Genomic DNA, 12,882 nt, shown 5'->3' on the forward strand with positions numbered 1-12,882 from the left:
TGATAGGGTTCAAAGATTAAGACGGTTGGAATCCAGATACATTATTAGGTTAAAGACTAAGATGCCATTTGGGATTAACTACAATGAGGAACTGTAATGTCATCTATAAGCTTGTTTGTATAATATGGATTAATTCCCACTGTCAATGTAAAAAATGTAATGGCGTACATCAATTGAAATAAGTGAAAAGGTAATTGGAAATTGGATCCCCATATAGTAATGGGGAAGAAAAATTGTTTGGAATGAGAAAACTGTCAAGAACTATTGGACATTGTTGACGTGGGAATGCAAGCAAAGAGGAAAATGGCACACATTAACAATTGAAATGATGAAGAAAGTAGCTGTTGTTATGGTTGCTGTACATTGTTTTAACAATATTGTATATATGCACTAAGTTGGTTATTTCATTTATTTTTTAGTTTTATCTGTATGCGGAACACACATTAGGGTGTAAAATGCTTTGTGTTTGGCTTTAGGAACAGTACATATTGTTTAGACTACATGTCCCAGAATGCCACTTAAGGGCATGTCTTAGAGGATTAGTATAAATAGTGCTTGTAATGGATTGGGTAATTACCGTGACCAAGACCGGGAAGGTCGAAACACGTTGGTGTTAGTTTGTTTGGGGTCCTGGTATGTAATAAAAGTAATCTGCTGTAATCCTGTGAGTGCCGCATTTTTGACTTAATTGTCAAACTGGTGTGAAAATATATCTATATATATATATATATATATATATATATATATATATATATATATATCACTTTTCTATGTGGGTCTGCTTTTCCTGGGGGCCGATCGCAGCCCCCAGGGAAACCACACACGTATTGACAAAAGTGATTAATACATATATATATATATATATATATATATATATATATATAGATCTATCTCTCTATATATATATCTAGCTACATAGATATATCTATAGATAGATCTATATATATATACATATATCTATATATCTATAGATCTATCTATAGATATATCCATGTAGATAGATATATCTACATAGATATATCTATATATATAGATCTATATATATATACATATATATATATATATATATATATACATAGATCTATATTTTTTGTTGTTGTTGTATGGTTTCGTTGGGGGCCAAAGTGGCCCACAGGCGACCCCCTGTCCATTTCTTTATCTTTTATTTATTTTTTAAATAAAATTTAGCCCCTGGGGAGGCGCGATCGTGAGCGATCGCTCCCCCCCAGGGGGCACCTACCTTTTTTATTTTTTAAATATGACCCGGGGAGGGGGGAGGGGGGGTGGCCCATTTTCCGAGGGGGACGACCCCCCAAGTGAAATCCCTGGTGTCTAGTGGTGTTTCCTGGCCCCCGATCGCAGCTGTGCTGCGATCGGGGGCCAGGAAACACTTTCAGGAAGGCCTCGTAAGAAAGGGGAGAGTCTCCCCTTTCTTACGAGGCCTTCCCGAACGTGGGGAAGGCCGTTTGTGGGCATTTTCCCCATCGGAGCAGGAAGCGGCCACAAGGCCGCTTCCTGCTCCGATGGGGAAATCCACAAAGTGACGTCACAAAGGGGCTTCCCTGTCTCCCGGGGAATAAAAAAAAATAAAAAATTCCTCAGGTGCGATGAACCCGAGGATTTATTAACCCCCTCCCTGGTGTCGGCCACTGGTCGTGACCCGCACCAGGGAGGTAGTGCGGGCGTCGGCCAGTGGCCGACACCCGCATCCAAGGGGTTAATATGTTATTGTTGGGGTCAGGGTTTTCACTGGGGGTTTTGGTTCCTCTGTGTGGGTGGGGGGAAAGCAGTTCTATATGTTCTTTATATTGTTGACTTTCTTATTTTCTTTTGAATTATGCATATGCGATGAAGCACACCACAGCCTCCACAATATACTCACTGATTCATTGACATACATATGCCGCACCATTTTGTGGGAGACTCTGCCCATAGTATATTTTGCACCACGTGGAGCATCAGGGAGCTAAACAATCACAGGAAAAGCATGCTAGTACTCTCTCATTTAAATTGGCACCATGTCAAACTTGCTTTCTTGAAGGAAACTCACCTGTCACCCTCAGTGACTTGCGCCTGTGCCTCACAGTGGGGGGGAATGGGTCTTTCGCCAATTACGGTTCCTATTCCAGAGAGGTGTGTATTCTAATCCATAAGAGCCTATCTTTTGTATGCCATGCATTGTTCGCTGCCTCAGAGGATCTCTGTGTAATAGTGCATGGTTCCCTGGCGTGCCCCTCTATTCTTCTTGTCAATGTTTATGTGCCTAATTTCACCTCTTCTGAATTTTTCCATAGTTTGAAGGCACGGATGGAACATTTTCAGCCTGACCATATTCTGCTGGGTGGTAAAGTCAATTTATCTTGCTGTCCAGAACTAGATACCACTGTTTTTTTCCGGGGTTACTAACCCCTGCTCCATTCAAGCACTACATGACCTGTTAGACACTTTTCAGCTCAGTGATGTGTGGTGCACCCGCAGCCCTTCTTCTACAGTTTTCAATTATTATTCCAGCCCCTACAATGTATGGTCCAGCATTGATTATTGATTGTGGACCCGGCTGCTTATCTTTGGCTGGACAGATTTCCACATCTGCCCTGTATCCTTTCTGACCACTCCCTAGTGATAGATAAGGTGCATGCCCAAACCCAGCTACCTCCACCCCACGCATAGCACTTCCCTTCCCATGCCTTTCTGGATAAAGTGTTCCACTCAGAAGTCTGCTATCGTAGAATATTTTACTTTGATTGTGAGTAGAGTTCCAAAATGTGCAATACTCTGGGATGCCTTTAAGGCTTATTTCAGGGGGTGGGGGTGCATTGCCAAGCATGCAGGGGCACTACTTTCTATCCGTGGAGAACTTACTTGAATTGAGAGCGAGTTGCATGCACTTGACAAGAAGGCTTTAACGCCCCCCTCATTTTCCATTTCCCCTTAGAGATGTGTTTTGCTGTAAGACTTTTGTGAAGCCGATGATCACAAAGTGCTGTACCTCAGCAAATATGCAGCAGCTAGGCAATGTGGCCACACGCTTGCGTCCATACTTTGTCCATCCCATCAATCCTGTTATGTTACTGCTCTACAGACAATCCTGGCATCGTCTCCACCTTCGAATCCTACTACCGATCTCAATACGCATTCGTTGCAACTGCTGCTGAACTCACAGATTATATGGCTGAGGTCACTATGGTGTGGCTGGAGGCTGGCCAACAGCAATTCCTCATCTCACCCATTACTGCCAAGGAGATGTCCAAGGCTATTGACTCCCTCAACACTACGATGGCCCTGGGCTCTGACAGCTACATGAGGGCCTTCTACAAGGCTTACAAGGCAGTACTTGTTCCCCAACTACTCGAGGTCTATGCTGAATCCCTTGAATTGGTCTTCCTTACCAATTCCATGTGAGAGGCGTGATCGTGCTCCTCATGCCTGAAAAAACAAAACAACATTGCTTATTATACCGCCCTCTGTCATTGCTCAACCATGACAATGAGATTCTCCGTAAAGCTCACACTACACATCTGTTCTTACTTATGGAAAGTGTAGTTGCTCCCATGCAATCAGGATTTGTACTGCACCTTTCCATTTCCAAAAACTTGTGGAAAGTTTTTTCTGTCCTAAATCAGATATCTCCAAAAGCTGCTGCTATTTTGCTTGATGCCAGAAAGGTGTTCTACTTTCTTGAGTGGCTCTTTCTCCATGCCGTTCTGCACAATTTGGGTGTGCTGTGATGTTTCCGTCACCTGATAGCAGCCCTTTATGCATCCCCTCTGCCCGGATCTGGGTGGACGGGGCATTGTCTGACGCATTCTCTCTATCTTATGTCGCCCACCAGGGTTGCCCACTCTCCCCCTTATATTTATTGTTTGCATGGACCGTTAGGTGAACCGGTTTCAGGAACGGCCTCTACATTGAATGTTCCGGTACCACCATGGCCCTTTATTTGCTTCCCTATACGTGAATGATATTCTGCTTTTTGTCAGGGACCCGATTGATAGCCTAACTGCACTGATTAACGAGGTGATCCATTTCATTTTTTTCAGGCTTGTCCATCAATTGGAATAAGTTGGAGTTGTTACTCCTCACGGATGCCCCTAGACCCTGTCGCCTTGCATATCTCTTGATGTACAGGGATGATTCGATGAGGTATCTGGGCATACATCTGCATAGGTGCAGTGCTGAGGTCGTTTGTCAGAACTATGGCCCAGCAATTGATAGGCTTGCTACGCAGGTGGAGCGCTGGATTACATTGCCCCTGTCCCTTGCCAGTAGGGTTGTCATTTTAAAGATGGTGATTCTTCCTCACTTCCTGTACTTGTTTTTGAATATTCCCATTGCTCTGCCCAAACAGTTTTGTAATATGAATCGCGGCATTCTCATACAGTTGATGTGGGTGGGCAGGCATCCCCGCATAGACTGGTCTACATTGACACTTCTGTTCGAGCAAGGGGACTTTGCGGTCTCAGACTTCTTCTATCTTTATTACTTGATTGCCCAGGCCCATTTTACCTATTAATGGTACCTTCCTCACAATAGAATTCAATATCTCAAACCAGAGCGAGCACAGTCCCCCTTGACTCCACTTACTGCGCTGCTCCCCAATGGCCTGCCCAGAACCCCTTTGGAAATACAGACTCTTCCAACAACCTGTTGGGTGTGGATGAAACTAGTTTGTTATCTAGGCTGTGATACTCTCTACCCAACACACATTCCCTTATCCAACAACCCATGGCTCCCGCTAACATGTGAGCAGCTGACTCAAAGCACCATTGCTTCCTTTCACTTGCACACCATTGGTGATTTGTTCATAGACTCCAGGTTTCACTCGGACATAGAGGTGGCTAAGAAGCATCACACCTCTGCACTTGACAGGTCCATTCTGCAAAGGCCACATGACACATTACACTCCGCGCTGCCTACCTACCAAACTGAGTCAAGAGAATTTCCCCCACTATCCATTACCATAATGGCACTGAACAATGCTCATTTCATCTCTCGCCTATACCACTTGTCTTTGCAACTCAAACCCATTGGGCCCCAAAAGTCAAGAGTCACCTAGGAGAAGGACCTGGGTCATGCTCTGTCTGACAAAATATGGTATTACTGCTGCACACAGGTCATATTAGTATCAAACAACTACAGACATAGGGGGTTATTCCAACTTTGGAGGAGGTGGTAATCCGTCCCAAATGTGACGGATTTACCACCAGCCGTATTACAAGTTCCATAGGATATAATGGACTCGTAATACGGCTGGTGGTATATCCGTCACTTTACCGTCACTTTTGGAACAGATTACCACTTCCTCCAAAGTTGGAATAACCCCCATAAACTTTTGCATATTAATTTATTCACCATGCATACACCACTCCTTCTGCCCTCTCCCGTCTAGACCCTACATGGTCCCACCAATATCTCAAATTTAAAGCTCACCAAGCTGACTTCTTCCATTTGACCTGGGTTTGTTCAGTTACCACCGATCCACTTCAAGCATTACTAGGTTACGTGAAGACCCTGTCAAAATCCATGTTGCTGCATGCTAAACGTCAGATTGCCCTTTACTGGGGCAGTGCGGCTCGCCCAACTAAGGTGGCCTGGATTAGAGACCTTATCCATTGAGACACTACCAGCGAGCTTCAGCTTCCCTTCAGCCACGTTTGGCATCCTCTAAGGTCCTATCTTCAAGCTTTGTCTCCACTGACCCTTCTGAAACTGGGGATGGGTGGTCCCCCCTTTGTACTGACACTTCTCCGTAGTCCATTAATGGTCAGTAAAGACCCCTCATTGTTCTGCTTATGCTGTACCACACCTTACTCTCACCGTATCAGTGTTGATCTGAAGCACTGTATCTAATTCACTTGTGGCCAGATGTAGCAAAGGTTTGCGACTCGCAAACGGGCCGAATCGCAATTTGCGACAGTGCAAAATCGGAAATGGGATGCAAAAAGCCCATTTCCGACTCGCAAAAAGCAATGGGACCCGTTTGCGAGTCGCATCCCTTGCGACCCCATTTTGCAACCTGCAAATAGCAAGTCGCAATTTGCGAGTCGCAAACCTTATGCAATTGCAACTCGCAAATTGCGACTAGTCGCAAAAAGCCCAGTTTGCATGTCCCATTTACCAGTAACTCAGAGCAGGTGGTAACCATTTCCAAATTATAAAAGGGGACCCAGAAGCCATCTGGGTTACTCAAGATGGCGGAGATATACCTGATAGCAGTGAGGAGGAGAGTCTACGCAGCCCAGCAGAGGAGGAGGAGGGGCCACAGACAGGAGAAGATATATAGAACCAGGCAGACTCTTTTTCAGCAAACTGAAGAGGAGATCTATGACAAATACCACCTTAGCAGCGCAGCCATTCTAGAATTAATAGATTTACTCAAACCACAGCTAGAACACCAGACTCTGCGTGGCTGCGCCATTCCTACGCATATGCAAGTACTATGCTCACTGCACCTCTTGGCCTCAGGGAGCTATCAGGGGGTCATTGCTGTGGCAGGTGGGGTATCCCAAAGTGCAGTGTCAAGGTCCCTCAGGGCCTTCCTAGATGCCTTAGTCATGCACATGTCTCACTTCATATATTTACCAAGGAAGGAGGCAGAAATGAACAGCACCAAGCTGGACTTTTACCGCATTGCCCACTTTCCCCATGTCATAGGGTGTGTAGATGGGACACACATTCAAATATGCCCCCCTGCAAATCTGGAACACATTTTCCGCAACAGGAAGTGTACCCACTCACTCAACATACAGGTTGTGTGCGATGCCCATTATGTCATCACGGACATCGTAGCTAAGTTTCCAGGCAGTACCCATGACTCATACATTTTTAGGCATAGTGGGATACATCAACGCCTGGAACGTGGGGAATTCAGAGACGGTTACATCCTAGGTAGAGCCACAGACACTTGCAGACATACACACAGGTCACTGTGCGCGACTATCTGGACTTCCTAACAGTGTACTTTTGTGCCCAACAGGTGACAGTGCCTATGCTCTCAGGCCTTGGATCATGACTCCGTTTTTAACACCCAGAACTGAATCTGAGAGGCAATACAACAGTGCGCATAAGAGGACCAGGAACCTGATAGAGCGCACCTTCGGACTCCTGAAGGCAAGATTCAGATGCCTCCACCGCAGTGGAGGCGCCCTCCAATACACCCCCATTACCGCATTCAAAATTGTGGTAGCATGCGCCATCCTCCACAACATAGCCACCCGACGTGGGCTACCTCTCACCCCTGCAGACCCAGATCCTGATGATGAAGAGCAAGAACAACCACATCGCCATCATGGGGATAGGAGTCTAGCTAATCAAGGCAGACTGAGACGGGAACACATTGCAACACAATATTTTGGACGGTACGTGTCAACTCCCACCATACTCACCTATTAACCAAAAGATCCATTTGTTAAGTGGAACAAAAATAACTGTTTTATTACTGTAATTAAGAACTATATACAAGTAGAAATTGTCCATGGGCAGGAAAATGCCAACCAGTCATGTGGCACATTAACGCCATGTGCCACAGTTAATGGTCCTGGGTGTTATCTATGTTCTCCTGCCCCTCCTGCCAGCCTGGCTGGTCCTTGCTGCGTCCATGGTGCTCTGCCTACCACTCCTCAGCACCCTGCTGTCAGTGGCAGAGACACTGCTCACTGTTGAGCCCTCTTCACTGTCTTGGGGTGTTTCCCCTGTGGCCCTTGACATTTCCCGTGTCTCCATAAGTTCTATTATGTGGGTGAGACGTCCCAGGCCCCTGGCAACATCCCCAGCAAAATGGCCCATCTCTATTTGCAGCCCAACTGTCCTCCTCGACAGGCCTGTTGTATTAATGGCGAGCCTGCCGATCGATGTGGCCATCCTGTCCAGTCGTTGCATTATTTGGCGATCTCTGCGTCGCCCAGCCTCTGCCTGGGCCAGCAGTCCTCCCGCCAGTTCCCTAATGGCAAGGGCAATGTCCCCAGTGTTCTGGCACATCATGTCCATGCGTCTGTTGAGGTGCTGCATGCTTGCATGGTTGGTTCTCACAAAGCGGTGCAGCACACCACTAATCCTGCCCAAAATTCTGTTCTGCAGGCGCTGACCCCGCAGCAGATGTGCCTCACTGTTGGTTGGAGGAAGTCTCCTGGATGCAGACAGCAGCCCAGATGGTCTTGCCCTGCGACGCCTGCGCAGCGGTGGCTGCCCTGTGCTCCCACTTGTGTCCTCCCTGCCTGTTGCTGGGGCAGCTTCTGGCGTGAAAGTTGCAGCAGGTGTTACTACTGCAGGGATGCTGCTGACGGTGCAGGTGGGGGTGCTGGCAGGTCCTGGGGTGTCCTCCTGGGCCTGGGTGCTTGGGGTGTTGGGGGTGTCTTGCTGGAGACCTGTGGGACATGGGGAACAGACTGTCAGTGTCTACTATCTATTGCACACATCCTAGTAAACATTTGTCTATGAACTGCCTATTTGACTACATTTCCCATAATGCATCATTCTGGCAATTTCTACCCTGAAATGGAGCTATTTTGGTTGTGCATGTACCTGTGTACATGGTGGGCGGGGGTTGACATTGATAGGGGTACAGGCTTATCACATGGTACTCACCGGTTGATGTGCTGGGCTCTGAGGTGTCCAGGTCCCCAAATCCACACACTGCCTCCTGGTCCAATGTTTCTTCCACCCTTTCTTCCAGGGGTGTGGGTGGTGACACATGTGATGGTCCCCCTCCAGTGCCTCTCATCTCCCGGAGCCTTTCAGCCACCCTCTCCTTGGTCCGGGAGCGGAGGTCATACCACCTCTTCTTAATGTCCTCGATTGTCCTGTGGCTCACACCCAGGGAATTGATTTTATCTTGGATGTCCTGCCAGAGTTTTTTTTTGGTGGCCTCAGGAACATTGAGCTCATCAAAAAGCTCATCATGGTGCTGACAGCATTCCTCTGTCAGCACCTCCAGCTCCCTCTCAGAAAATTTGAGTTTTCTTTTTCGTGGGGTTCCCTCCATGGCAGCTGCTGTTTGTTCTGTGTGAAGACTGGCAGTTATAAAAGGGTGTGGTCCTCCCTCCTCCCAGGTGTATTAGTAAACTTCCTGGCTGTGATGTCATCATCATGTGCCAGGAAGTGTTTCCAGAGTGTTCTGGTGTGCTTTCTGGAGTGTTCTGCTGCACCTGCAAGCAATTTTCAAGGTAATAGGATCGTTTTTTTTTCTGGCATTCCAAATTGCGACTCGCAATTTTTATTTTTGCTACATCTGGCCCTTGATGTGCTTCTGTCTGTGCCATTTGACTACCATTGATATATTGTTGTATGCGCTTATAAGTTATTAAAAAACCTTAACATTAAAAAAAAAAAAAACGTAGGAGACGGGTGTATAAAGCATTTAAAAATCACAAAAGAGTGAATAAGTAAAACACAGAACATAATAACAATAAAAATCCAACTTCTAATTCTCACAATTGATTGTATTTTTATCTATAAAATCACACTAAAACCACAAAAACCGAATAAAGAGACCAGAGATATGAATTTTTAAAGAATAAGGGGGTCATTACAACCCTGGCCAACGGCGGCAATATGGGGAATGGTACTGCCAACAGGCTGGCGATACCTTTTCCCAAATTATGACATTGGCAGTTTGGCTCAAGCCAAACCGCCAATGTACCACTCCGTCCACCAGGGTGGTAACATCCTCCGGGCTGGAGACTTCGGTGTCCAGCCAGGTAGCCGTCACAATCCCACCCTCGGGATTATGACCCCACCTACCGCCACGGTTTTCGTGTCAAATTTATCGCCCCAAAAACCATGGCCATAGGCACTATTCTTCCCTGGCACTGATAGGGGTCTTCCCTGCCCCATCCCCCTCCTGAGAGTCCTCCCCCTCCCTCTCCTGACCCCCTGACATCCACACACCCACAGGCGCACATATACACACTCATACACACACATACCTACATCCACCCATGCATGCACACACATGCCCACACCCGAAACACACATTAATATACATTGTAGCACACATGCACTTACAACACACAACTCACACCCGCATGCACGCATACAGAAACAGATACACCCCCCCCACAGACACAACACCCCCACGCATGCACACAACACCCCCACCCCACTCACCTGTCGCAGAACCAGACTTACTTGCTTGCAGACGGTCCTCTGGCAGGAAACAGGACGAGCAGCGTCTGCCAGCAAAAAACCACCAGGCCGTATCATGGCTCATGATACAGTAGGCGGTGTTTTGCTGGCGTGGCGCTGCTGCTGGCAGCAGCACCACCTTACTGCTGTCTGCCGCCATGAATGTTGATGGAATACCGCCAGTCTTCTGGAGGTATTCTGTCTACGGTCATAATGCGGTTGGCGCCTGGTAGCCACGGCGATGGTATGTTGGTGGCAGTCACCGCGGCGGTAGGTGGCATTTACTGCCAATGTCATGATGAGGCCCTAAATGTTTTTTAGCACATAGAAACTAAAAGCGCCAATCTGGTCATCTGACTACAATGGAGCCCTGCTCGGCTACAGTGGCCAGGAGGCATCGGTCAAAGTTTTACCTTCAGACTTAGGGGGTCATTACAACCCTGGCGGTCGGTGTTAAAGCGGCGGTAAGACTGCAAACAGGCCAGCGGAAAAAAAAGGGAATTATGACCGTGGCAGAAACCGCCAACTAAGACAGCCACTTTAACACTCCGACCGCCACGGCGGTACAAACAAACAGTGCGGCGGTCACCGCCAACAGACAGGCGGAAGACAAAGTACCGCCCACAGTATCACTACCTACCAATCTGCCACCTTTTCCGGGGCGGATTCACCGTGGATAAAAACATGGCGGAAACAGCCATTTCAATGGGAAAACGCTCACCTCTACACACTCCACGAGGAAGGAGGGCACCATGGAGCCAGAACTCCAAATACTCCCTGCGCTAGTCTTCCTGCTTCTATACGAACATCATCAATGCCGGCGCCGAAGACAACGGTGAGTACTGCACCTACGACATAGGGGAGGAGGGAGGCAAAAGTCAGGGACACCCACACGCAACACCCCCACCCCCACCCCGACCCTCACCCACTACAACCCACACACCAATGCATATCCAAACATTACAGTAACAACCCCCAAACCGCCCGGAAGAATGCAAAGACAAATGGAAATGAGTGAAACCATTGTACTATATCAAAATACAGTCACCAAATATATGCAGATATACAGTATATACACATTCAACAAAATATACATCACGATTAGTAGTGCAGGTAATGGACCATTCAATGTCCGTGGACCACTTGGCCCAAACACGATACCTGAGCAAAACACAGAGAACACTGCTGGGGCATCAGATATAAATACAACAGGCACCTCAGGGGGAAGAGAAGGGGGGGCACCTCAGCCGGATGACAGCACCACGCCAGATCCACGAGGGGGCTCCATGCCCATTGATGTATCCTGGGGAGTGCAAAGCCACAGTCTCACAAGTCTCTACAGTGGGTGGTTTGCCCACTGACATATACTGGGGAGTGCAAAGCCACAGTCTCTCAAGTCTCTACAGTGGGTGGTTTGCCCACTGACATATCCTGTGGAGTGCAAAGCCACAGTCTCTCAAGTCTCTACAGTGGGGGGTTTGCCCACTGACATATCCTGGGGAGTGCAAAGCCACAGTCTCTCAAGTCTCTACAGTGGGTGCTTTGCCCACTGACATATCCTGGGGAGTGCAAAGCCACAGTCTCTCAAGTCTCTACAGTGGGTGGTTTGCCCACTGTTCAATCCTGGGGAGTGCAAAGCCACAGTCTCTCAAGTCGATAACAGTCTCCACTGGTTCTAGAGGGGGACTGGTGCCCAGAGTGCTTCATCCTGTTAAGGACAGACGGAGTGGATGCTGTTCTGCACTGGTTCTGGAGGGGGACTGGTGCCCAGAGTGCTTCATCCTGTTAAGGACTGAGGTAGTGGATGCTGTTCTCCACTGGTTCTGGAGGGGGACTGGTGCCCTGAGTGCTTCATCCTGTTAAGGACAGACGGAGTGGATGCTGTTCTCCTCTGGTTCTGGAGGGGGCTGGTGCCCAGTGTGCTTTATCCTGTTAAGGACAGACGGAGTGGATGCTGTTCTCCACTGGTTCTGGAGGGGGACTGGTGCCCAGAGTGCTTTATCCTGTTAAGGACTGAGGTAGTGGATGCTGTTCTCCACTGGTTCTGGAGGGTGACTGGTGCCCAGAGTGCTTCATCCTGTTAAGGACAGACGGAGTGGATGCTGCTCTCCACTGGTTCTGGAGGGGGACTGGTGCCCAGAGAGCTTCATCCTGTTAAGGACAGACGGAGTGGATGCTGTTCTCCACTGGTTCTGGAGGGGGACTGGTGCCCAGAGTGCCTCATCCTGTTAAGGACTGAGGTAGTGGATGCTGTTCTCCACTGGTTCTGGAGGGTGACTGGTGCCCAGAGTGCACCATCCTGTTAAGGACAGACGGAGTGGATGCTGTTCTCCACTGGTTCCGGAGGGGGACTGGTGCCCAGAGTGCACCACTCCCCCCGTGACGGTCCCAGTTCCGTCACTGCCCCTGCCGCTCATGGGCTAGCGGTGCTTGAGTTGGCGGTGCTTGCCCTGTTCAGCGGTGCTTGACTTTTCTATCTCTGACCTGTTCAGCGGTGCTTGCCATGGCGGTCTTTGCCCTGTTCAGCGGTGCTTGACTTTGCTGTTTCTGACCTGTTCAGCGGTGCTTGCCATGGTGGTCTTTGCCCTGTTCAGCGGTGCTTGCCATGGCGGTCTTTGCCCTGTTCAGCGGTGCTTGCCCTGTTCAGCGGTGCTTGACTTTGTTGTTTCTGACCTGTTCAGCGGTGCTTGCCATGGTGGTCTTTGCCCTGTTCAGCGGTCTTTGCCCTGTTCAGCGGTGCTTGACTTTGCTGTTTATTAC

The sequence above is a fragment of the Pleurodeles waltl genome, chromosome 6 (assembly GCF_031143425.1).
Source record: "Pleurodeles waltl isolate 20211129_DDA chromosome 6, aPleWal1.hap1.20221129, whole genome shotgun sequence".
Taxonomy (NCBI): Eukaryota; Metazoa; Chordata; class Amphibia; order Caudata; family Salamandridae; genus Pleurodeles; species Pleurodeles waltl.